Raw genomic sequence first — 24044 nt, 5'->3', positions numbered from 1 at the left:
AGTGTAGATATTTCCACGTTTGTAGACATAGCGATGCAGATATTACCTCGTCTATACAGATAACGGTGTAGGTATTTCCACGTTAATACAGATAACGGTGTAGATATTTCCAGGTTTATAGAGACAGCGGTGTATATATTTCCATGTTTCTTCAGATAGCGGTGTAGATATTTCCATGTTTATAGAGACAGCAGTGTAGATATTTCCATGTTTATACAGATATCGGTGTAGATATTTCCATGTTTATACAGTCAGTGGTGAAGATATTTCCATGTTTAAACAGATAGCCGTGTATATATTTCCTTGTTTATACTGAGAGCGGTGTAGATATTTCCATGTTTTACTGACAGTGGTGTAGATATTTCCATGTTTATAGAGATAGCGGTGTAGATATTTCCATGTTTATAGAGATAGCTTTGTAAATATTTCCATCTTTATACAGATAGCGCTGTAAGTATTTCCATGTTTATAGAGATAGCGGTGTAGATATGTCCATGTTTATACAGATAGCGGTGTAGATATTTCCACATTTATACTTATAGCCGTGTAGATATTTCCTGGTTTATAGAGTTAGCGGTGTAGATGTTCCCACGTTTATAGAGATAGCGGTGTAGATATTTCCATCTTTTTAGAGATAGCGGTGTATATATTTCCACGTTTATAGAGATAGTGGTGTAGATATTTCCATGTTTATACAGATAGCGGTGTAGATATTTACACGTTTATACTGATAGCGGTGTAGATATTTCCACATTTATAGAGATAGCGGTGTAGATATTTCCAAATTTATAGAGATAGCGGTGCAGATATTTCCATGTTTACAGAGACAGCATTGTAGATATTTCCACGTTTATAGAGATAGCAGTGTAGATATTTCCATGTTTATAGCACAGTGTTGTAGATATTTCCACGTTTATAGAGATAGCCGTGTAGATATTTCCAAGTTTATGGAGACAGCGGTGTAGATATTTGCAGGTTTATAGAGACAGTGGTGTAGATATTTGCATGTTTTTAGAGACATTGGTGTAGATATTTCCATGTTTATACAGATAGCTGTGTAGATATTTCCAAGTTTATACAGACAGCAATGTAGATATTTCTATGTTTGTAGAGATAGCGGTGTAGATATTTTCATGTTCATACAAACAACAGTGTAGATATTTCCATGTTTATGGAGATAGCGGTGTAGATATTTCCAGGTTTATAGACATAGCAGTGTAAATATTTCCAAGTTTTTACAGATAGCGGTATAAATATTTCCATGGTTATACAGATAGCGGTGTAAATATTTTCATGTTTATAGACATAGCGGTGTAGATAATTCCATGTTTTTAGAGATAGCGGTGTAAATATTTCCATGTTTATACAGATAGCCGTGTAAATGTTTACACGTTTATAGGGATAGCGGTGTAGATATTCCCACGTTTATACAGATAGCGGTGTAGATATTTCCACGTTTATAGAGATAGCGGTGTAGATATTTCCACGTTTATACCGATAGCGGTGAAGATATTTCCACTTTTATACAGATGGCGGTGTAGAAATTTCCAAGTTTATACACATAGCGGTGGAGATATTTCCACGTTTATACACATACCGGTGTAGATATTTCCATGTTTATACAGATAGCGGTGTAGATATTTACACGTTTGTAGACATAGCGATGTAGATATTACCTCGTCTATACAGATAACGGTGTAGGTATTTCCACGTTAATACAGATAACGGTGTAGATATTTCCAGGTTTATAGAGACAGTGGTGTAGATATTTCCATGTTTTTACAGATAGCGGTGTAGATATTTCCATGTTTATAGAGACAGCGGTGTAGATATTTCCATGTTTATACAGATAGCGGTGTAGATATTTCCATGTTTATACAGTCAGTGGTGTAGATATTTCCATGTTTAAACAGATAGCCGTGTATATATTTCCTTGTTTATACAGACAGCGGTGTAGATATTTCCATGTTTTACTGACACTGGTGTAGATATTTCCATGTTTATAGAGATAGCGGTGTAGATATTTCCACATTTATACTTATCGCGGTGTAGATATTTCCAGGTTTATAGAGTTTTCGGTGTAGATGTTCCCACGTTTATAGAGATAGCGGTGTCGATATTTCCATCTTTTTAGAGATAGCGGTGTATATATTTCCACGTTTATAGAGATAGCGGTGTAGATATTTCCATGTTTATACAGATAGCGGTGTAGATATTTCCACGTTTATACTGATAGCGGTGTAGATATTTCCACATTTATAGAGATAGCGGTGTAGATATTTCCAAATTTATAGAGATAGCGGTGTAGATATTTCCATGTTTACAGAGACACCATTGTAGATATTTCCACGTTTATAGAGATAGCAGTGTAGATATTTCCATGTTTATAGCACAGTGTTGTAGATATTTCCACGTTTGTAGAGATAGCCGTGTAGATATTTCCAAGTTTATGGAGACAGCGGTGTAGGTATTTGCAGGTTTATAGAGACAGTGGTGTAGATATTTGCATGTTTTTAGAGACAGCGGTGTAGATATTTCCATGTTTATACAGATAGCTGTGTAGATATTTCCATGTTTATACAGACAGCAATGTAGATATTTCTATGTTTAAAGAGATAGCGGTGTAGATATTTTCATGTTCATACAAACAACAGTGTAGATATTTCCATGTTTATGGAGATAGCGGTGTAGATATTTCCAGGTTTATAGACACAGCGGTGTAAATATTTCCAAGTTTTTACAGATAGCGGTGTAAATATTTCCATGGTTATACAGATAGCGGTGTAAATATTTTCATGTTTATAGACATAGCGGTGTAGATAATTCCATGTTTTTAGAGATAGCGGTGTAAATATTTCCATGTTTATACAGATAGCCGTGGAAATGTTTACACGTGTATAGGGATAGCGGTGTAGATATTCCCACGTTTATACAGATAGCGGTGTAGATATTTCCACGTTTATAGAGATAGCGGTGTAGATATTTCCACGTTTATACCGATAGCGGTGAAGATATTTCCACTTTTATTCAGATTGCGGTGTAGAAATTTCCAAGTTTATACACATAGCGGTGGAGATATTTCCACGTTTATACACATACCGGTGTAGATATTTCCATGTTTATACAGATAGCGGTGTAGATATTTCCACGTTTGTAGGCATAGCGATGTAGATATTACCTCGTCTATACAGATAATGGTGTAGGTATTTCCACGTTAATACAGATAACGGTGTAGATATTTCCAGGTTTATAGAGACAGCGGTGTAGGTATTTCCATGTTTCTACAGATAGAGTTGTAGATATTTCCATGTTTATAGAGACAGCGGTGTTGATATTTCCTTGTTTATACCGATAGCGGTGTAGATATTTCCATGTTTATACAGTCAGTGGTGTTGATATTTCCATGTTTAAACAGATAGCCGTGTATATATTTCCTTGTTTATACAGACAGCGGTGTAGATATTTCCATGTTTTACTGACAGTGGTGTAGATATTTCCATGTTTATAGAGATAGCGGTGTAGATATTTCCATGTTTATAGAGATAGCTTTGTAAATATTTCCATGTTTATACAGATAGCGCTGTAAGTATTTCCATGTTTATAGAGATTGCGGTGTAGATATTTCCATGTTTATACAGATAGCGGTGTAGATATTTCCACATTTATACTTATAGCGGTGTAGATATTTCCAGGTTTATAGAGTTAGCGATGTAGATGTTCCCACGTTTATAGAGATAGCGGTGTAGATATTTCCATCTTTTTAGAGATAGCGGTGTATATATTTCCACGTTTATAGAGATAGCGGTGTAGATATTTCCATGTTTATAGAGACAGTGATGTAGATATTTGCGTGTTTATAGAGATAGCATTGTAGATATTTCCATGTTTATAGAGACAGTGGTGTAGATATTTCCATGTTTATACAGAAAGAGGTGTAGTTATTTCCATGTTTATAGAGACAGTAGTGTAGATATTTCCATGTTTATACAGATAGCAGTGTAGATATTTCCATGTTTATAGAGATAGCGGTGTTGGTATTTCCATGTTTATAGAGATTTTATGAAAAATTATTTTATGAAGACCAAACAAGTCATTGGGGTACCTACCTTATGTCATTTTTTACATTGAGAGTGTTAAAAATACCCCTACCCTATACAAAACCCTGACATATAGAGCCAGGAAAGGCCATGCAATAAAGGATTCTTGGGCTTGTGTGCCTGATAACAAAAACTTATCACAGAAGACTGCAAAAAACACAATCTTGCACAAAGCCCATTGCAACTTTGCACACAACAATGCTTCTGAAGGATATTTGCCCAAAAACTGCCTGTCCAACCTGTGCCTGGCATCACCTTTGTTATTGATCTTTGTAGCCAAGGATAGTCATTTCCAAATGATCATATAATCTTCCTCATTTTTTCTTTTGTCTTCCTTTACCTTCGTGAATATGCATATAGTTTACTCTGGCTTGCCTGTTTCTATTGCAAGGCTCTGTTTCCAAACGAATATCTTTTTCTTGTGGAGAGCCTCTCTCTGTTTGTTATTTAGGTTGATAAGAGAAATGGGAACATTTGAGAGCTCAGGTAAAAGGCCTTAGTCTACAGTGATACTTTTTTGCACCCTTAGATGCTTACTTCCACTACAACTTGCAGGTGGGCCTTGAAAAGTTCTTGGAATAAGTTTGAGCTTTGGTCTTCTCCGATTCATTTAGCATAGATTCTCAAAATGTGGTCCCTGGACCCACAGCATCAGCATCACCTGGAGATTGTTAGAAATGCAAATCATCGGGCCTCATTCCAGACCCTCAGCTGGAAACTCTAGGGGCATGGCCAGACCCTCTGTAGCTGAACAAGCCATCCAGGTGGTTTTGATGCAGCTAAAGTTTTGGAACAACTAATGTAGCCCCATTTGGAAAACTTGCCTCTACAGGCCTCCCTAGCTGGTATGATGCTAGCATTTTTTGTTTGTTTGTTTGTTTTGATACAGGGTCTTGCTCTGTTGACCAGACCGTGACCTCCTGGGTTCAAGCGAGGACTCAGCCTCCTGAGTAGCCGGGACTACAGGTATGTGCCACCACCATGCCCAACTACTTTTTGTATTTTTTTTTTTGTAGGGATGGGGTTTTAGCCCAGGCTAGTCTCAAACTCCTGGACTCAAGCAATCTGCCCACTTTGGCCTCACGAAGTGTTGGGATTATAGGCATGGGCCACCACTCCTGGCCCAAAGTTCATATTTTAACTACTAACCTAAGTTATTTTAAAAACAAAATTCTCCTTGGACTCAAACCAGGTCAGAGTGACATGATCATGTGCCTCTTTTGTGCAGGGTGAAGTGAGATTATCATCTAGGAAATAGCTGAAATGTCCTAAGGGTGACAAAGAGGAGCTGTGTTTTCAGCCAAATATCAGAACCAGGGCCACTGCCTGCCGCCAAACCCCAGCGTGGACCCCTACTTTGTGTTTATCTGTGGTGGCTACGCTTGCCCACCTGGGTGGGAACCCCGAGAATGACTCCAGACTCTTCCAGGGACTGCATGCCAGGGTATTTTTACAATTTATGTGTAGACTTTGTTCGGGTGGAAAAGTTATTTTATGAAGACGAAACAAGCAATTGTGGTACCTACTTTATGGCATTTTTTACATTGAGAGTGTTAAAAATACCCCTCCCCTAACCAAAACCCTGACAAATAGAGCCAGGGAAGGCCATGCAATAAAGGATTCTTGGGCTTGTATGCCTGATAACAAAAACTTATCACAGAAGACTGCAAAAAACACAATCTTGCACAAAGCCCATTGCAACTTTGCACACAACAATGCTTCTGAAGGATATTTGCCCAAAAACTGCCTGTCCAACCTGGGCCTGGCATCACCTTTGTTATTGATCTTTGTAGCCAAGGATAATCATTTCCAAATGATCATATAATCTTCCTCATTTTTTCTTTTGTCTTCCTTTACCTCCGTGAATATGCAGATAGTTTACTCTGGCTTGCCTGTTTCTATTGCAAGGCTCTGTTTCCAAACGAATATCGTTTTCTTGTGGAGAGCCTCTTTCTGTTTGTTATTTAGGTTGATAAGAGAAATGGGAACATTTGAGAGCTCAGGTAAAAGGCCTTAGTCTACAGTGAAACTTTTTTGCACCCTTAGATGCTTACTTCCACTACAACTTGCAGGTGGGCCTTGAAAAGTTCTTGGAATAAGTTTGAGCTTTGGTCTTCTCCGATTCATTTAGCATAGATTCTCAAAATGTGGTCCCTGGACCCACAGCATCAGCATCACCTGGAGATTGTTAGAAATGCAAATCATCGGGCCTCATTCTAGACCCTCAGCTGGAAACTCTAGGGGCATGGCCAGACCCTCTGTAGCTGAACAAGCCATCCAGGTGGTTTTGATGCAGCTAAAGTTCTGGAACAACTAATGTAGCCCCATTTGGAAAACTTGGCTCTACAGGCCTCCCTAGCTGGTAAGCTGCTAGCATTTTTTGTTTGCTTGTCTGTTTGTTTTGATACAGGGTCTTGCTCTGTTGACCAGACCGTGACCTCCTGGGTTCAAGCGAGGACTCAGCCTCCTGAGTAGCCGGGACTACAGGTATGTGCCAACACCATGCCCAACTACTTTTTGTATTTTTTTTTTGTAGGGATGGGGTTTTAGCCCAGGCTAATCTCAAACTCCTGGACTCAAGCAATCTGCCCACTTTGGCCTCACGAACTGCTGTGATTATAGGCATGAGCCACTGTGCCTGGCCCTGCCAGCTTTGTATAAGCTGAGGAGTTTTTAAAAATACCTAGACTCAGGCAAACCCCAGACACTTAAGTCAGATTCTCTGGGAGGTGAAGCCCAGGAACTGGTATTTTTAAAGTCTCTACAGATGGTTCTAATGTGCTGCTAAGTTAGAGAACCGCTGATCTAGACCAGGCCTTTTCAAACTTAATGTGCACGTGAATTTCCTGGACCTTGTTAAAATGCAGATTCAGTCTGCATAGGCCTGGGGTGGAGCCTGAGCTTCTGCATTTTTAACAAGTCTCTAGAGGATGCTGCTGCATCTGGGCTGCTAACTACACTTGGAGATAGGTGGTTCTGGAGAGCAGAGGAAAGAGCATGAACCATAACCTAGGGGCTGGTAGTCCTGACTTCTGAGCCAAGGTTTGTCTTTATGTGGCTGGCAACTTGCTTGGACTCCTACCTCAATTCTTTGGGCCCAAGGTTTGTCCTGCCTCAGAAGGATGTCAAGAAAATTGAGTGAGTAATGCAGAATTGTTTCTTAAAGTGTGTGCAGATGCTCCATGAATTTAGAGAGTATGTGGATGCACATTAGTAAATTTTAATAGTTGTGACCATCTTGTTATGAGTACTTAGAACAAGTAATAATGGCTTTTGATGTATAGTAGTAAGAAAGCTTCCTTTTAAAAGGCGTGTATTTAATTTTCAAAAGTGGGTCTATTTAAAAATATATGAAATAAATAATAGTAGAGGTAATTGACAGATCAAAATTAGGAAGGCAGGATGAGAATGACTCAAGTTTGGGAAATGCTGAGAAAGCAGATGCCCAAGGGCTATGAAAACTTAAAAAAATAGGTAGCACTTGATTTTGATTGGCTGAATGAGATGATGTGTTTGATTATTTATGGGGTTGGCATTTGGAAACATGCACTGGGTGGCTGAGATCACTGTTTATTAAAAAATATTTGAGTCCCTACTTTGCACTAGATACTCTTTTAGTCTCTTGGAAAAGGGATTGGGGTCAGGCAGGATAAAAACAAATCATTTATGCCCACAAGAAAATTGCAGGAAGATAAAAGTCATGAAATAAACTCTATGCTTCTAATTTAATATTTTTTATAGATTATGAGAAAAAAGTTTTGCTCACTATCAGCTAGGAAAGCTGTCTTAGCACAACCATTCATTCTTGCACAAATCAAAATCAAGACGAGCCAGATTTAATTTAAAATTTTTTCACAGATTATGAGAAAAAAGTTCTAATTTAATTTTTTTATAGATTATGAGAAAAAAGTTTCGCTCTCTATCAGCTAGGAAAGCTGTCTTAGCACAACCATTCATTCTTGCACAAATCAAAATCAAGATGAGCCAGAAGGCTCCATTCTGACAGCTTCTAATGGAGAAGCTACATTTACTGGACATGGGGAAAGTTGCTGGGCTCTAAGGACTGTGCATTTCTTGAACTAGATAAATGGTCTTGGTGTAGCATAATACCAAAACTTCTTGTCGCAGCCTGTAAGGACAGAACTCAATCAGCCTGAAAAGGAAGTCAGTGACTCCGACTCAACACAGGAATGTTCTGTGATTCCTAAAGAAGGATGTAGGAGTGTGGCACAATTCAACCACAGTCTGTGGCCCTGTGCCTCTGCCTTGACATGAGTGGGATTTCCCAGCTGGTCATTTTCTTCTTCTCTAAGACATTGGGAACAAATTACTTGACCTCCTCTGGGCTTCAGTACTCCCACTCATCAAATTAGAGGACTGGGCAGTCGCTAGGCTCTCTTTAGGCATCATATTTTAGTTTCTGTGATTTTAAATTTGAGAAGGGGTGTCTAAGGGAGAATACATAGGGGAGGGGGAAAGGCTTATTAAAAGTGTAGTTAGACACTGAATGTTTAAGAATTGCATTTTGTAATAATACCTTTACCTAATCAGGACTGACAATCTTCCCTGATGGCAGCACCTGGAGGAATGGCTGCATTCAAAAATAAAAATGAAATAAAACAAGACCTTATTTGAACTTAGCAATAATGCTGATTCCTCTTTTTGATTTGAGGAGGTTATAGCTGTTGTAAATGCTTGAATTGGGTCTGCCCAGGCAAAACGGAGTCAAGAGTCCATGTCGGATGAATTTTAACAATGTAGACAATAGAAAGGGTTGCTTAAACTGCCCCTCTTTTACCAAAACAGATTTACAAATGAAAGAACAACACTTCCATTTTTTAAAAACATTTTTTGAGATGAAGTCTTCCTTTGTCACCCAGAGTGGAGTGCAGTGGTGCGATCTTGGCTCACTGCAAACTTTGCCTCCCGGGTTCAAGTGATTCTCCTGCCTCATCCTCCCGAGTAGCTGGGACTACAGGCGCCCACCACCATTCCTAGCTAATTTTTGTATTTTTAGTAGAGACAGGGTTTCACCATGTTGGCCAGTCTGGTCTCGAACTCCTGACCCCAGGTGATCCGCCGACCTCGGCCTCTGAAAGTGCTGGGATTCCAGGCATGAGCCAACACGCGTGGCCAAAAAATTTCCATTTTTAATTGCAGGGTCTGGGGAATTAAAATGCATCCGTAATTTCTTGCATCTCTCCGCTCGGGCTTGCATGAATGCAGAGGGATGGGGAGGACTTCTTGAGGCAAGCATCCCCCTCTTGTCGCCTGCCATCTGGAGAGAGAGGGCTGTGATTTATCTCACTTTAATCAGGAAGGACCCGATGGGTGGATGGAGAGGTCTGACGGCTTTGTTGCTCCATGTGGGAAAGAAACGGACAGAGTGAATTTGTGTATGATCCCTAAGGAGAAAGCGTCTTTGTGCTCTATTTCTTTTTGACCTGGAGCCCCTGAAAGCAAGCTAGTTAGAAGTTGAAATAGGCCGTTTCTAAAGTGTGATTTTGTTTGTGTATGAGCCTTGATTACAAAGGGGAAAAAAACCCGCTTAATTTACATACACCACATGTAGTGCAGGATCCCCTGGGCTGTCTTCTCAGGTATCAGGAAACTTTGATGAAAGTCGCTTGTCTCATCTAGGACTCATTTGATATTGTTTAGCAGAGCCTGGTATTAACATTTCCTTCCAACTGTTTACTGGAATCTGTGTGTTCCCTTCAAGTGATGCATACTAGGTGCACAGGCTTCCTGCCACTGTCATCCTAATCTTTCCATGCAGACAGGAGCAGAGGGGAGAGCGCTGAGCCAGGCCCCAGCTTGCTTTTCTTACCTGACACAGCCCGGCTCCGCTGCACTTCTCGGCTCTTGCTCTAGGTGGTGTTGTTTGACCATTTTCTTCATGTGACCCTCCACTCGGTAATATAAATTCATTCGGAGGATGACCTGATATCAAAAAAAATTCCTTTTGATTAGTAGAATCAACTTGTTTCTTCACACGATACTCTTCCCACTGAGACACATGGAGACAATTCTGACTCCTGGTTTGCAACCTTGAGATTTCTCTCAGATGCAATAAAAAAAAAAAAAGCATTTTGAGTGGCACAGTGGTGCCTAGTGCATGATGATGTTTGTCTGCTCAAACATTAAAGGGAAACTTGTGGGTTTGAGGATGCCCAGCAGCACGACAGCTGCCAATGTAAATGAGCCGTATAGAGAGAGAGGGGGCGGGAGGGGACAACAAACTTCAGAATATGAGCTGTTCGTTTATAAGTTAAAAAAAAAAAGTCAAAAGGGAGCCCAGCATGGTGCAAGAAAGAGGAGAAAGGAAGATTTTCCTTGCAGCTAATCAGGAGAGTTCATAAGGGCTGATTACATGAGTGGAAGCCTTAAGTTCTTTTTTTTAAAAAATGTGAAGGTTTGCATGTATGTATGTATGTATGTATGTATGTATGTATGTATGTATAGCTTCGTGTATTACCATTATTATTGCAATCAGCAAATGGATTTACTTCCTTTATCTCATGGGCTCCTTCCCACTCACTTCTGGCAGCACATTTTCCTTTCTCCTTCATCCCAGAACATCAAAGAACAGATGCGCTTCCTAACCCTGGCTCCACGGGACTTTATACAATGTAAACAGTGCACCTCTAACGTGGTTCACCGCTTAGAGAACGTGTGTCCCATTTTAAAACTGTGACTCCTTTATATTTTTCAGTGCTTATTTTAATAAGAGACATTGGACTTGTGACATATTTTTCATGGAGGAGTGAGCTTAATGGTTGAAAGTAATCGATAAACTTGTTTTTCCTCTGATGCCATCATCCAAGATCCTATGGCAATAGTAAGAGGATGACACTGGGCTGGCACCCCCTCCATAACATATTTGGACCATGTTTTCCCCCCAGAATGCACATGCAATAGCTTTGGTTTGGTAAGAGAGAGATGGTGTACTTGGTTTCCTTCTGTCACACTTTTGGTGAAATGAATTAGACTTTTAAATCAGGAAATTCAGCGAGATGAGTTAGATTTTTACACAAGAGCAGTGGAGGACTTCCAGCTGGTTGGGGGAATGATATGGAAATATCTTGCTAAATCAGGGTCTGGTGGAATGCTGCTCCCCTTGCAGGCTCCTCTTCACAGGGAGCAATCTGTGGGTTGCTTATAGAACAGAGCGAGCAGGAGGCATAGCATGGTCTTGCTCAGGGGAAGACCCGGTGTTCAGATGTTTGTCATTAGGAACTGGGTGTGGGCTTTTTCAAGTTAAACTGAAGCAGCAGTTCTATTAGGAAGAGCCTCCCAGATCAGCATCTTTTGTTTCTGGATACTCTCCCTTTGAAAAGCCAGATTTCAGCAAAAAGCTTTGCTAATGGTGAAATTGCACAACTGAAACCCTATGGGAGCAATGGGAAAGATGGAGAAAGAGGTGGTTATATCATGTACTTCAACAGTTTATTTAGAGGCTGTTGACGTTAGAATAACAAGCCAAGACAAACAAAAATACTCATTTTGGATGAAAATATTGTCTTTTCATGTTATTATAGAGAGCTGAGTCCTAAGACTTATACAGAAACACATTTTCCTAATGAGTGGCTGATTTTTCTGGTTGTGCAAGTAATATCCAAATTATTGTACAAATTTTTGGCTCAGGAGCAAACATTGTATTGAATATTGAGCTAATCACTTGCCCTTTCTAAGGTAAGCCCTTACCTCTGCTTTCCCTTCATCTTGTCATTTCTGTTTGTTGGGTACAGGTTTCCTGTTGGTTCTTTCTGTTGGCTCTGATGTAACATGAATGAAGTTCTTAACATCCTTTCAGACATAAACACAACTTAGCTCATTGTTTCTGAGTTCATATAGAGGTTTTCTTGCCCCTGAGACTTTCGTGTCAGACAGCTGGATGTTGCTGTGTTCAAGGCTCTATATGTTGATTTTGTATCCTACAACTTTACTGATTTCACCTATCAGTTCAGTTCTAACAGTTTTCAAATTTTATTTATTTGTTTTTGTTTTTTAAATATTGAATGTTTCATTTTAGAGTCAGGAGGGTAGATGTACAGGTTTCTTAAACAGGTATATTGCATGGTGCTGAGGTTTGGGCTTCTAATGATCCCACCACCCAAGCAGTGAGCATAGTAATCGATAGGTAGTTTTTCAACCCTTGCTCCCACCATCCTTCCCTCCCACCTTTGGAGTCCCCCAGTGTCTATTGTTCCCTTCTTTGTGTTGAGTTCTAACCTTTATTTAGTGAAGTTTGTAGGGTTTTCTATATATAACAATATCATGCCATCAGTAGAGACAGTTTCACTTCTTCCTTTCCTATTACGATGCCTTTTATTTCTTTCTCTTGCCTAATTACCCTGAGAAGTGGTGTCTGTGGGCATCCTTGTCTTGTTCCTGATGGTAGAGGAAAAGTTTCAACTTTTCACCATTGATTATGGTGTTAGCTATGGGTTTGTCATATATGGCCTGTATTTTGTTGGGATACAGTCCCTCAATACGTGATCTGTTGGGTGTTTTTTTTTTTTCACCATGAAAGGGTTTCAAATTTTGTCAAAAACTTTTTCTATATCTATTGTGATGGCCATATAGTTTCTATCCTTTATTTTTCTAATATGGTATATTATATGTATTGATTTGCTTATGTTGAACCATGACATGATCATGGTGAATGATTCTTTCAATGTGCTATTGAATTTGGTTTGCTAGGATTTTGTTGAGGATTTTTGCATCTATGTAGATCAAGGATATTGGCCTGTCATTTTCCTTTCTTGTAGTGTTCTTGTCTGGCTTTGGAATCAGGGTAATGCTGGCCCTGTAAGATGAGTTTGGAAGTATTCCCTCCACTTCAGCATTTTGGAAGAGTTTGAGAAGGACTGGTATTAGTTCTTCTTAAAATATTTGGTAGAATTAATCTGGGAAGCCATCTGGTTTTGGGTTTTTCATTGATAGGAGACATTTTCTTACGGATTCAACCTCCTTGCTTGCTATTAGTCTGTTCAGATTTTTAAATTTCTTCATGAGTCAATCTTGGTAGGTTTTATGTGTCTGGGAATTTATCCATTTCTTCTAGATGATCCAATTAGTTAGTGTGTAATTATACCTAGCAGTTTCTTAGGATCCTTTGTATTTCTGTGATATTGGCTATGATGTTTCATCTTTCCTTTCTGATTTTATGCTCTATTGAAAACATGAGGCATAGCAGGTAGGGGGCACTGGTCAGGACTTGGGGTATAAACTGGCAGATGTTAAGGTGGGTGATTCTGGTTAACTCAGAAACTCCGAAGTCCCGTGTGGAAGAATTAACTGCCTGTACTCACCTAGTAATGTATATCCTTGGTCAAAAAAGATCCAGCTTAGAATGTTGGATGAAGGGACCAAATCAATATTCATCATTATATTGAAAACAAGTCAGATTGGCTGTGGTCTTTTGACAGCAGGTCAGTGGCTAAGTCTATTTGAACAAAGTTAGGGCAGGTTCAAGGGAGAATCCCGAGATCGGTATTCTTTGTTCCATACAAACTTGCCTTTCAGTTTCTTCTCCCCATGCCTCCAGGATGTCCCTGCACAGCCCGTAGGGCCCCCTCCTTCAGTACCTTGCCTTCCGAAGGGGAGAAAATGAGTTTTCCAATGTTAGCATATATTTAGCCTTCCAAAATTTTCTATTTCTATTTTAGGGGAGCTCTAGGAAAACAGCAGATTACTCTAAATCCCCAGGTAAAAATCTGAAATGGTGGAATTTCATATGACCAGGAGATATATTTTGGGGCAAGTGGGCTTTTCACAATCACTTGGACATGAAGGCATCTGCTTCTTCTATGCCTAAAATAGTCCTTCAATTTAGTAGTTTAATTCCTCTTCCACTTTTTCAAATTTCAAGACAATACATGTAGTGACTGAACAATTTGGATCCAAGTTTCACTATTTAACTGCCAGTGTGACCTTGGGCGAGTCACTTAATCTTTTCAAGGCTCAATTTCATCATGTAAAGTAGAAGTACAAACAATCCCTGACTTAGAATATTTTGACTTACGATTTTTCAACTTTAAGATAGTTTGAAAGCAATACACATTCAGCAGAAGCTGTACTTTGAGTACTCATACAACCATTCTGTTTTCCACTTTCAGTACAGTATTCATTATATTACATGAGATATTCAAAGCCCACTTTATTATAAAATGGGCTTTCTGTTAGATGATTTTGCCTAACTGTAGGTTAATGTGAGTGTTTAAGGTAGGCTGAGCTAAGCTATGATGTTTAGTAGGTTAAGTGTATTAAATGCATTTTCAGCTTACAATATTTTCATAAGTTTATTGGAATATAACCCTATTGTAAATTGAGGGGTATTTGTAATAATGATATCTCTTCAAGGAGACTTTGTGAGCCTCTCATAGGAAAATGCATACACAGATGCATATAAATATATAATCTTTCTTTTCCATACATATGATATTCTTTAAGGATATTCAAAAATCTGGAAACCGTTGCCTCCAGGGAGATAAATGGTAGTGGGTTGGGAAACTTTTAACTGTATACGCTTTTGTACCTTTTGCATTTTGAATCAGATGAATGTATAATCTACATAAAATATTAAGATTAAAACATCACCGAATAACTTATCAGGAGTTTGGTGAACATAAGGGAAGGCCACCTATGGTGGCTGTATTTTATTCAGTGTTGGTCACTGTTGGGCACTTCATAGAGCTTATTTCATTTCATCCTCACAAGCGCCGTAGGAGGAAGGGGCCCCAGAGGGATTCATGGTTAGAATAGCAGAGTAGGAGCATTTGGCAGCTATATTCTGTGTAGGTGATAACTTTAAAGATATTTCTGTTATAAAATGTTTCAAACATACAAAAAATATAGAGAAGCAGTTTTCTATAGTTATTAAATATTCTTAATGGGTAGTCACAGAAATTATCATCCAAAGTGGGATATTCTTGAGAGAAAAAGGAGGTTCTATTTATAATTATGGTGGGATAACAAACTTAAGATGAACAGCTCTGGACAAACTGGGTTGTATGGTCCCTGGAAAACAAGGATTACTGTAAATGTGAGTCCCGCCTTGTGCTTCTCTCTGTCCCACCAAGAAAATATGATCTTGATACAGATGTTCATTGTGTCAAGGCAACCATGGCAACCATGATCTAGATACACTGTTCAAGTTTTATGCTGATCCTACCTAGGTATGTCTCAGGAACTTTCCAGAGTTTCCTTTGAGTGCTTCTAAATTTTGCATAAATGGTATGTTGTCCCTTGTCTCTTTTTAAAACCAATAAGCCATTTTCCCTTCTTTTCCTGGACAATTAAAGGAACAAAGACCAGGAAATAACAAAGTATTAGCTAAGGTTCTGTTGATTGAAAGCAACAGAACCTAATTCTGGCTAGCTTAAACCATGCTAGGATTTAATGAAGAATACTGCAGAATCTTAGATATCTTATGACTGGGAAAGAGGAGGTTCAGGCAGTTCCTGGGATGTCAGCAACAGGTAGCTGTCAATTAACTGCCCCCACACCACCCACTGCTGCCGTCATCAATATAGCACACCACGATGGCTCCCAGCCTCTGTACGTCTGGGTTCCAGTGTTCAAATTCTAGAGACAGCAAGAGAAATCCCATTGAGTCAGGGATCCTTCCCTGGGTCACACTCCCTGCATATGGTCAGAAATGCAGGATTATGTACTAAAGACACAGCTAAAGAGGACCCACTTCACTGTTTCGGGACCATTTGCAGGGGAGGCAAAATTATGAGCTACTCACTTAAAGAGGTGATAACCATAAGTTTGGAGGAAAAAAAAAATTGGAGAAGAGAAGGATAACACTATCCTACGGTTTCTTCTGAAAATGGACAAAGGGAACAGCATTTCCATTTGGAAATTCTCTCCTGGCATTTCAATATTTATGGATTCTGAATTCTGAGAAAAATCAGTTGAGAAATTAGGAAAATAGGAAGGAACATTCTAATTTTCCTGTGAAAATTACAGCTTAATAGTCAGTATAGAGAACTTACTGGCTTGAAGAAATGCACTGACTTCAAGTCAAGCAAGATGAGGAAGCACTGACATGTGGAGATGAAAGTTAAGGTGAACAGGACAGGAGCAGTAAAGGAGCCTCAGTCAGACTTTCTTGTATCTGTTGCTGTGTTACAAGTGTGTGTTCATGGCCTTGTCCACTGCTAACAGTGAACCATTTCTGCAAATAAATATTAATGTGTTCATAGGCATAGTATATGTTTTACAAATCCTATGAGAGGTTTTCTAAGAAATGCCAAGTTTTAGAAACAAAATATGCCCTTAAATCTGCAATTTTGACAGTTGCTTCTTTCTAGTGCTATTCATCTTGCCAGGAGATCAGAATGTTATGTTATTTAAATGGTATTGGAGGGGATGATTGATGCCTTGTTTAACAATGTCATGTAAACAACGATTAAAGCATTAAGTATTTGTGGTGTTACCTTTCAATCTTTAAAGGATTTTTCTTTAGCATTTATTTTGTGATAATATTCATTTCTTTTTAATGTTTTCTCTATTAATGCTATTGGATTTTATAATCTTGTTACAATATGTTGGCTCCTAATAATAAGAAATCATCATTTGTTATCATATCTTTTAAAAACAGAAGACTACTAAAACTTTTCATATCATCCTGTTACAGAAAAAAACGACTATTTGCTTGTTATTATAGTCACTTATTATTTTTCAAAAACTTGTAAGTGAAGTGTTATGAAAATCATATGAATTTGGGAATTCCCAAGCATTCTCAGAAATTCTATTTCCTTGTTCCCAAATCCCAATGATTAATATCTGCCAGGAGTCGGAAAACAGTGAAAGGAAGTAACATCCTATGTTGGATACCTGGTAGGGTTAGTGAAGAAACTTTATTGCTGAGCTCTGTGTTACGCTCACGAATGATGCCATTGAGGAAGTCACGCTTGTTGAAAGGAACGCAGATACACAAAGAGTTTTGCTGCTGTCTGTTGGATAAGAACCCCCTGGTCGATTTCAGCTCCTACTGCAAGTTACAAAAATCAATCCAATGATAAATGAAAAGTGCCCAGTGTGCTGGGAAATAACTTATTTTTTGGCTTCAGAGGAAATTTTAGAAACAGTGCCAAGTGAAACGTAAAAACAAACTACGAAGACGTTCATGAATTTCCCTCTGAAGCTGACAGCCGTATTTTAGCAGATGGAACTCCTACTATTAGCCCCACTCTTGGGTTGAAACAGTGTGTCCAGGAAACCCTATGTTAAAATGCAATGTGTTGGGGATATTGTTCCTCTATTTGCTTGAGTTAATTTTCAAATTAGTGTACTCTTGCTTAGCTGTGCTCTGAGGGAATGAACAAAAGATTGGTAAACTCTGATGGAGAACACTGGTCAGGCAGGGCACATAGAATCCCTGGGGATGGTGGTTCCTGGCAACTGGGGGAGGAGGCCCTGAGCCAGGCTTGGGCTGTGCTGGAGGAACATGAAGATGGGATCTACTCACAACCCCCAAAACTGAGGGGTCCTGGTAACACATTATTTCACCCTCAGCCATGCAAATTCATTATTTTTATGGATAAAATAGCTTTAAAAAACTAATTTACATTGAAATGTTAAAATATTTATATAGAGATTAGAAATATTTATATAGAGATTATTGGGAATCCCCTCCTAAAGCCCAAACATAAAAACTACCAAAAAAAGAAATTCCGTGTAGGCTAAGATTGCAAATGACTGATGGAATGTAATTTAAATTAAACATGGAAAATATATTTCCTCTTTAATAAAGATCCAAATTCTATTCTTTTTAGGAGCCTTCAGAAATGAAATTCAACTATTAAAAAAAGTATAGAGAAGCCTTTAGAAAAAAAACTTTTCTTTTGCTGTATTATATATTAAAGAACTTTGATGAGAATAGTTCTAAAGTGTTTAATACTCGATTCCACTGATGTTTCTAGGTATTGTGGGGAACACCTAGAAATTAAATCTTCATCTTTGGCAGATCAGAGGCCTATTATTTTTAGGTAAAACAATTAAAATCTGCTTTTAATAAATCACAAATTTTGCAAGTTAGCCATTAATAGTAAGTGCTTTTCAAAGTTTGGCCCAATACATGAAAAAGCCAGAAAAACATACCTGCATTAGTTTTGCCCATCACCTTCTTATGCTGGCCTCAGGAGATTTATTAACAGCATTCAATATTTTAGGTAGGCTGGATGTGGTGGCTCATGCATGTAATCCCAGCACTTTGGGAGGCTGAGGTGGGAGGATGGCTTGAGACCAGGAGTTCAAGACCAGCCTGGTCAACCTAGTGAGCCCCTCGGTCTCTCTGAAAAGAAAAAAAATTAGGTATCCTTTGGCTACCTCCAAAAACAAACTCCAGAGGAACTGAATTTTTTTTTTTTTATTTCATGTGTTGGGATAATGGCTTCTTTTGCAGTTACTTACGAAGAATTTAAGGGTCAGTAAAAATATTTTTTCATCCTTAATAACATGAATTCTCTAATTTGTGTGTGATATAATGCTAGATATTGTGCCAAAAGTGTTACGTAGACATAATCCATGCCCATTTTCAAAGATAATACTAATAAAGAGAATAAGAATCATTATTATTGTAGTAATTATTATTTTAGTAATAGTAGTAATAATCAAAACAATTACATCAAACACTTATTAAACCCTTATTATGTGGTAAGTACTGTGTAAGCAATTTCCACATATTAGCTCCTTAAATGTGATCACTAACCCCATGAGGTAGGTAGCATTATGTCCATTTTATAGATGCAGAAACTGAGCTTTGAAGAGGGAAACAACTTGCCCAAGGCCATGCAGGCAGTCATTGATAAGGGTGGGGAGCGAGAAGTTGAAGTCTGAGATGTAAGTTCACAGACAGGAGTACACAAACACGTACAAGATACTCGTATGACATGTGGGGTTGCTTGAAATATGGAATTGACTTTCCCCAGCACAAGAAAGTGTTTGGACAGATTTCAAAGGGATCTAACACTTCCTCAGAGGACTGCCCTACGACATTTTTCCGTGTGCTTTTCTGCCTCTTGTCCTATACTTTTGGCATTTCTTCTGCTCTTAGAGGCAATGAGTCAACAGCATATTTTTAGCACCTCCTGTGTGCATAGAAGTGGCCCCTGACTCAATGGGAGTGTATAACTACCATGGGCCAAATCAGTGTGCTTTCCTCTTAGCCAGGGGATTATAGAAGAACACGCTCCCCTGATTCCAACAGAACTTGCTGCCACTCTGATGTCTTCATTGTAAGGCCTCTAAATGAATGTTCAAGAAATTCATGTTAAAGGCACGTGTCATATGTGTAACTTGTAAACATTTGTGTACTTGTCTCTGTGTCCTTACACCTCAGGCTTCAACTCTTGTTTTTACCTTTATCAATGACTACCTGTGTGCTGTGTGGCTTTGGACCAATTGCTCACCCCCTCTAAAGCTCAGTTTCTGCATCTGTAAAATGGATATAATGCCATATATACATAGATATAGATATACATACACCAATATATATACACACATATATATGTGTGTATATACATACATATATATGTGTGTATATACATATATATATATATAATACACAAACTGAAATATATAGTTATATAAATATTTCAGTTTAAGTTTCAAAAATCACTGGAGGGTATTTTTATAATACCCTTCAGCAATTTTACCTGCTGCCTTTGCACATTCTGGTGAATTTCTAAATGGAAGTCTGATAGAGATTAATCTTTTAATGCATCATAAATAAAAAAGAAAATCACAGAATGATGTAGCTGGAGAGGACCCTGGGGATCTAGTGTTTCATGAAAGATTAATGTCCTTGATCTGTTTGTAAGTGTTTTGGAAAAATCTTCCATGGTCAAATAAAACTTGGCAATGTTGGATTAAAGTTAAATAGGTTTTTTTTTCCTGCAGAACTTCATAGTCTTTAATATGCTAATATGTTTTGTGAATCTACAAGGAATGAAGTGTTTCAATGCTTATTTTACCCAGATTCTCATTTTGGGACAGGCTGGTCAAGCTGAGTCAGATAGTATATTCTCTAGATGGAGATGATGGCTGATGCCTTTTTGAGAGCAAGAGAGTCCCCAGGGGAAGCAAGGGTATATCAGTTGCTCCATTTCATGCCAAGGATCCTCAGTCTTTAGAGGCTCAGAGAAGGCTGAAAGGCTACTCTAGGCTATCAGGGCTACCATTCATTGTGACCCATGCTACAGAGAAGCTTTGAGCTCAGTGCAAAGGAGTGACCAGCCCTTGAGAATCAGGAAAATTTATTTATTCCTGACCTAGTCCACTGAGGACATACAAGGAATGGGGCAGGGGAGTGTCACCAGCTATGGTTACAAGCTTGTCTGATTCTCTTTCATTAAGAAAACTGGTCCCTGTGAGTTTAGATTGGGAAGCACCAGGTTAAAAAAATTTTAGGCCAGGAGTGGTGGCCACTGTACTCCAGCCTGGGTGACAGAGTGAGAATCTGTCTTAAAAAAAAAAAAAAAAAAGTTAAGTGATGTCTTCTGTTGAGGACCTCTCAGAACTTTCTTTCCCAGGCTCACAACATAGGACAGATACTGTGTAGGCCAAGCCTGTTTCTAAGGCAGGAGCTGGGTAGGGAGGGTGAGAAGGGCGAGAAGAATAGGGAAATATGTGTCGTCTGTGTTGCTGCTGTTGCAACCACCAAAACAAACAAACAAGTGAAAAAAAAAAAAAAAAGAATTGTCCATACCGGAAAGTGTGCTGTTTTGGAGGAGGCTGGGGAAAGTGTGGATGGCTCGAGTGGGTCCTGTTGGATTGAAGTCTGACAGTGGTGATTCCCTTCAACAAATGATCGGGGTGGGAGGGTACACACACATACACACACACACACACCCCACACGCAGCACCAAGCCTCCGATTTCAGCGCTGGCAGGAGATAACCATTCTTAGCTCGCCTTTCCAGGGTTATTTTTGGCTGAGGCTGTTCGCTGATGGCAAAAGGTTTCAGCCCCCTCCCAAATCCCTCCCCATGCTTGTTCTAAAGAGAAACTGGTGCATGTAGGCTGCGCACTCCCAGGGAGACAGGGAGACGGGCCTGGCGCCGGAGAGGAACCCGGACTCTTCCCAAAGTCTCGCCGCCCGCCGGCTGTTTTCTGGCGGAGGGTGTGCCGCGGAGGGCGGCGATCGCGCGTGAAGGCTGGGGCCAGGCGCGGGTGCAGGCATCACCGGGGTCGGGCTAGCAGGCCCTGGAATCAGGCTTTTGGGACACCCCGAAAGTGAGTCCAACTTGGGGAGAAACTGAGGACACCTCGGGCGGTCTGGCAGCGGAGAAGGTGGGCGGGAGAAAACTTTACAGGAAGGCAGAAGCAATCTCCGCCGAGGGAGTCAGCGAGCGGCCGCGCGGAGAGGAGGGGCGGGCGGTCCCCAGGCGGGCGGGCGCAGGGCGCAGGGTGCCGACCTGCCGGAGAGGGGGCCCGGGCGCGAGGCGGAGTCCCGGCACGCGGCCAGGCTGGTGGAGGCGCCCGGCAGGCTGCAGATTCCCTCCGGCCCTGGGAGCCACAGCAGGACCGGCCAGGAGGCACCACGGAGGGGAGCCCCATCCCGGTGCTGACAGTGCCCACCGTGCCCTACGAGGACTCGCGGCGGGCCGGCGGCGGGGTTCTGCGGCGACCTACCGGCCTCTTCGAGGGCCAGCACAACTACCTGCCCAAATTCATCCAGAGCGTGCTATCGTCCATTGACCTGCGCGACCGTCGGTGCTGCACCACGGTGGGCAGCGACGGCAGGTACTTTAGCAGGACGGCCATCGAGATCGTGGGGCAGATGGCCGCAGCCAACGGGGTGAGTGTCCAGATGCCCCTCGCTTCCCACCGCGCTGCCGCCATGCCCTCTCCTAACCCTTGTTCCCCTGCTGCCTCCAGGCCCAGCTGGGAGGCCCCTGCCCGGCCCAGGCTTTGCTTCCTCACTCCCGCGTCCTCACCCTCCAGCGCCCCACTCCCACCGTGCTTGCAGCCTCCCCGGCGCACCCCGGACACTGGGTTCTATTAGTACCCACTGCCCCCAAAAGCCTTGAGGGGTGTCCGTCGTTCCTGGAGCCACTCTGGGCGCCCTGGACTCTTCTCCGACTCTGCACACATCCCGCACCTGCTCATTTTTCTTTCGGACATTCTCTTACCCGGCCCTGTAGATTCCAAGGCAGCTCCCAGTTTTCCATATTGTTCCCAACGCGTTCACTGCCCACAGTCCCCACACAAACTTCTTTCCCAGGCTCACAACATAGTCCCTCTGCCCCGTGCCCTTTTTGCAATAATCTGCCAGTCCCCTAAGTCTTAGCTCTGCCTATTTAACAGTAGTGGTGTCTCAGAACACACACACACACACACACACACACACACACACACACACACACACACGATCCCTGACATATTTGGCAAGAGTAGGCCCTGAAGGTTTTTAATATTTTGGTTTTTTAAACCAGTGGAATTACTGAATGATTTATTTAATTAGGGTAGGGATGGAGTGGATCCATTTGTTTGATGCTAAACAGCCTGAGCTCGCAGTTCCCAGGGGGCATATCTCTAAATGGTCTGAAACGAGATTTGCAGTGGTTTTCTTAATGCAATTCCCAACTTCTCTCCAAATGCCTTTTGACATTTGACAACATTTCATGCCTCTTCCCCTTTCGCTTTTCATCCTTGTTTTCTCTCCCTTCTCCCACGACCTCGGTAGTCTTCTGCAATCCAGATTCTCAGACCTCGGGTTTTTCTCCCTCTGCCCCTTTCCTCTCTGTCCTATAACTAGAAGCACCTTTTGGCATAGACCCGTATCCCAGTTTCCTCTTTCCCAGGTCCAGCAGCATCTCAAGGACATCTACAAGAGGGATACCTAACTTCAGGGGTCTCTGAATGATATGTGGGAAACATCGTCTAAAAAAGTAATTTTATCCTTATTCATGCAACCAGACCCACACTCATAGAACTTTTCTTTAAGGGGAGTGTCTTGCAGATGTATAAATGAGTGTTAACATCTTTAAAGGCGAAACTGCACAATTCCCTGGCATTTGAATTCCCTCCTTCCTTCCCAACCCTCTCCTTTTCATTTTCTCATTTATTATTAAAAACATTTTTAAAGGATCTCCATGCTTCATATTTATCTACTATAATTCCTCCTTCTCGGTGTTGCAGGGATGGGGAAAGAGGATTTTTTAAAAAACACAATAAAAAGCAATTGGGAGAAACAGGGCCAATGGTGTTGGGGTGGGTAGTGGAATTGTGATTTTTGACTCCAGTAGACAATGATGCTGGATATATGGGGTTTGATTTCTCTCTGGCTCCTCACTTGAGATTGATGAAGTTTGGCTAGAATCAGGGAGTTGAAGAGAGGTTGACAAATGGTCTTTCACTCTTCTCTGACAGGCTGTTCCTGTGGAGTGATGGAGAATAATGAGCCTTGGGAGAGCTATGGGAGCTCTCATACTCCTTCCCGAGCCAATTTTTTAGGGAGTGAGAGAAACATGGCCTGTCCAGTACTTGTTGTGGGTCAAGATATTTTTGAAGCTACGGTTGTTGATTTGCATGGGAAAATTATTATGTCTTATTATTTCTTGTCCCACTTTGCCATAAGGGCTCCTCAGCTTCTTACTTCAATGGGTCTTCCATGACACACACACTTTATTAACTCTAAGAGTGGAATTTATTTTAACAGATAATTAGCATAGGTCAATATATGCTGAAAATAGAGTCAAATTAAACCTACTAGCTGTTATAAAGGACAGATGACAAAATCCACATAGAAGCATCGACTCTTAAATAATCTGAAAGTACTACTTCTAAGAGGGGCGGGCATGGGTGAAGGGAATGGTGGACATGTTTCAGAATTTCAAATGCCAACTTTAACCAATCGTTTCCTCATTTTGTTCACCTTCTTGGGGGCTTATGCTAAAGTGAAGTGAATAGCCATAAGGCTGGCTTC

The sequence above is a fragment of the Pan paniscus genome, chromosome 19, assembly GCF_029289425.2.
Source record: "Pan paniscus chromosome 19, NHGRI_mPanPan1-v2.0_pri, whole genome shotgun sequence".
In the NCBI taxonomy this organism is placed as follows: Eukaryota; Metazoa; Chordata; class Mammalia; order Primates; family Hominidae; genus Pan; species Pan paniscus.
Note: the sequence above shows the minus strand (reverse complement) of the source record.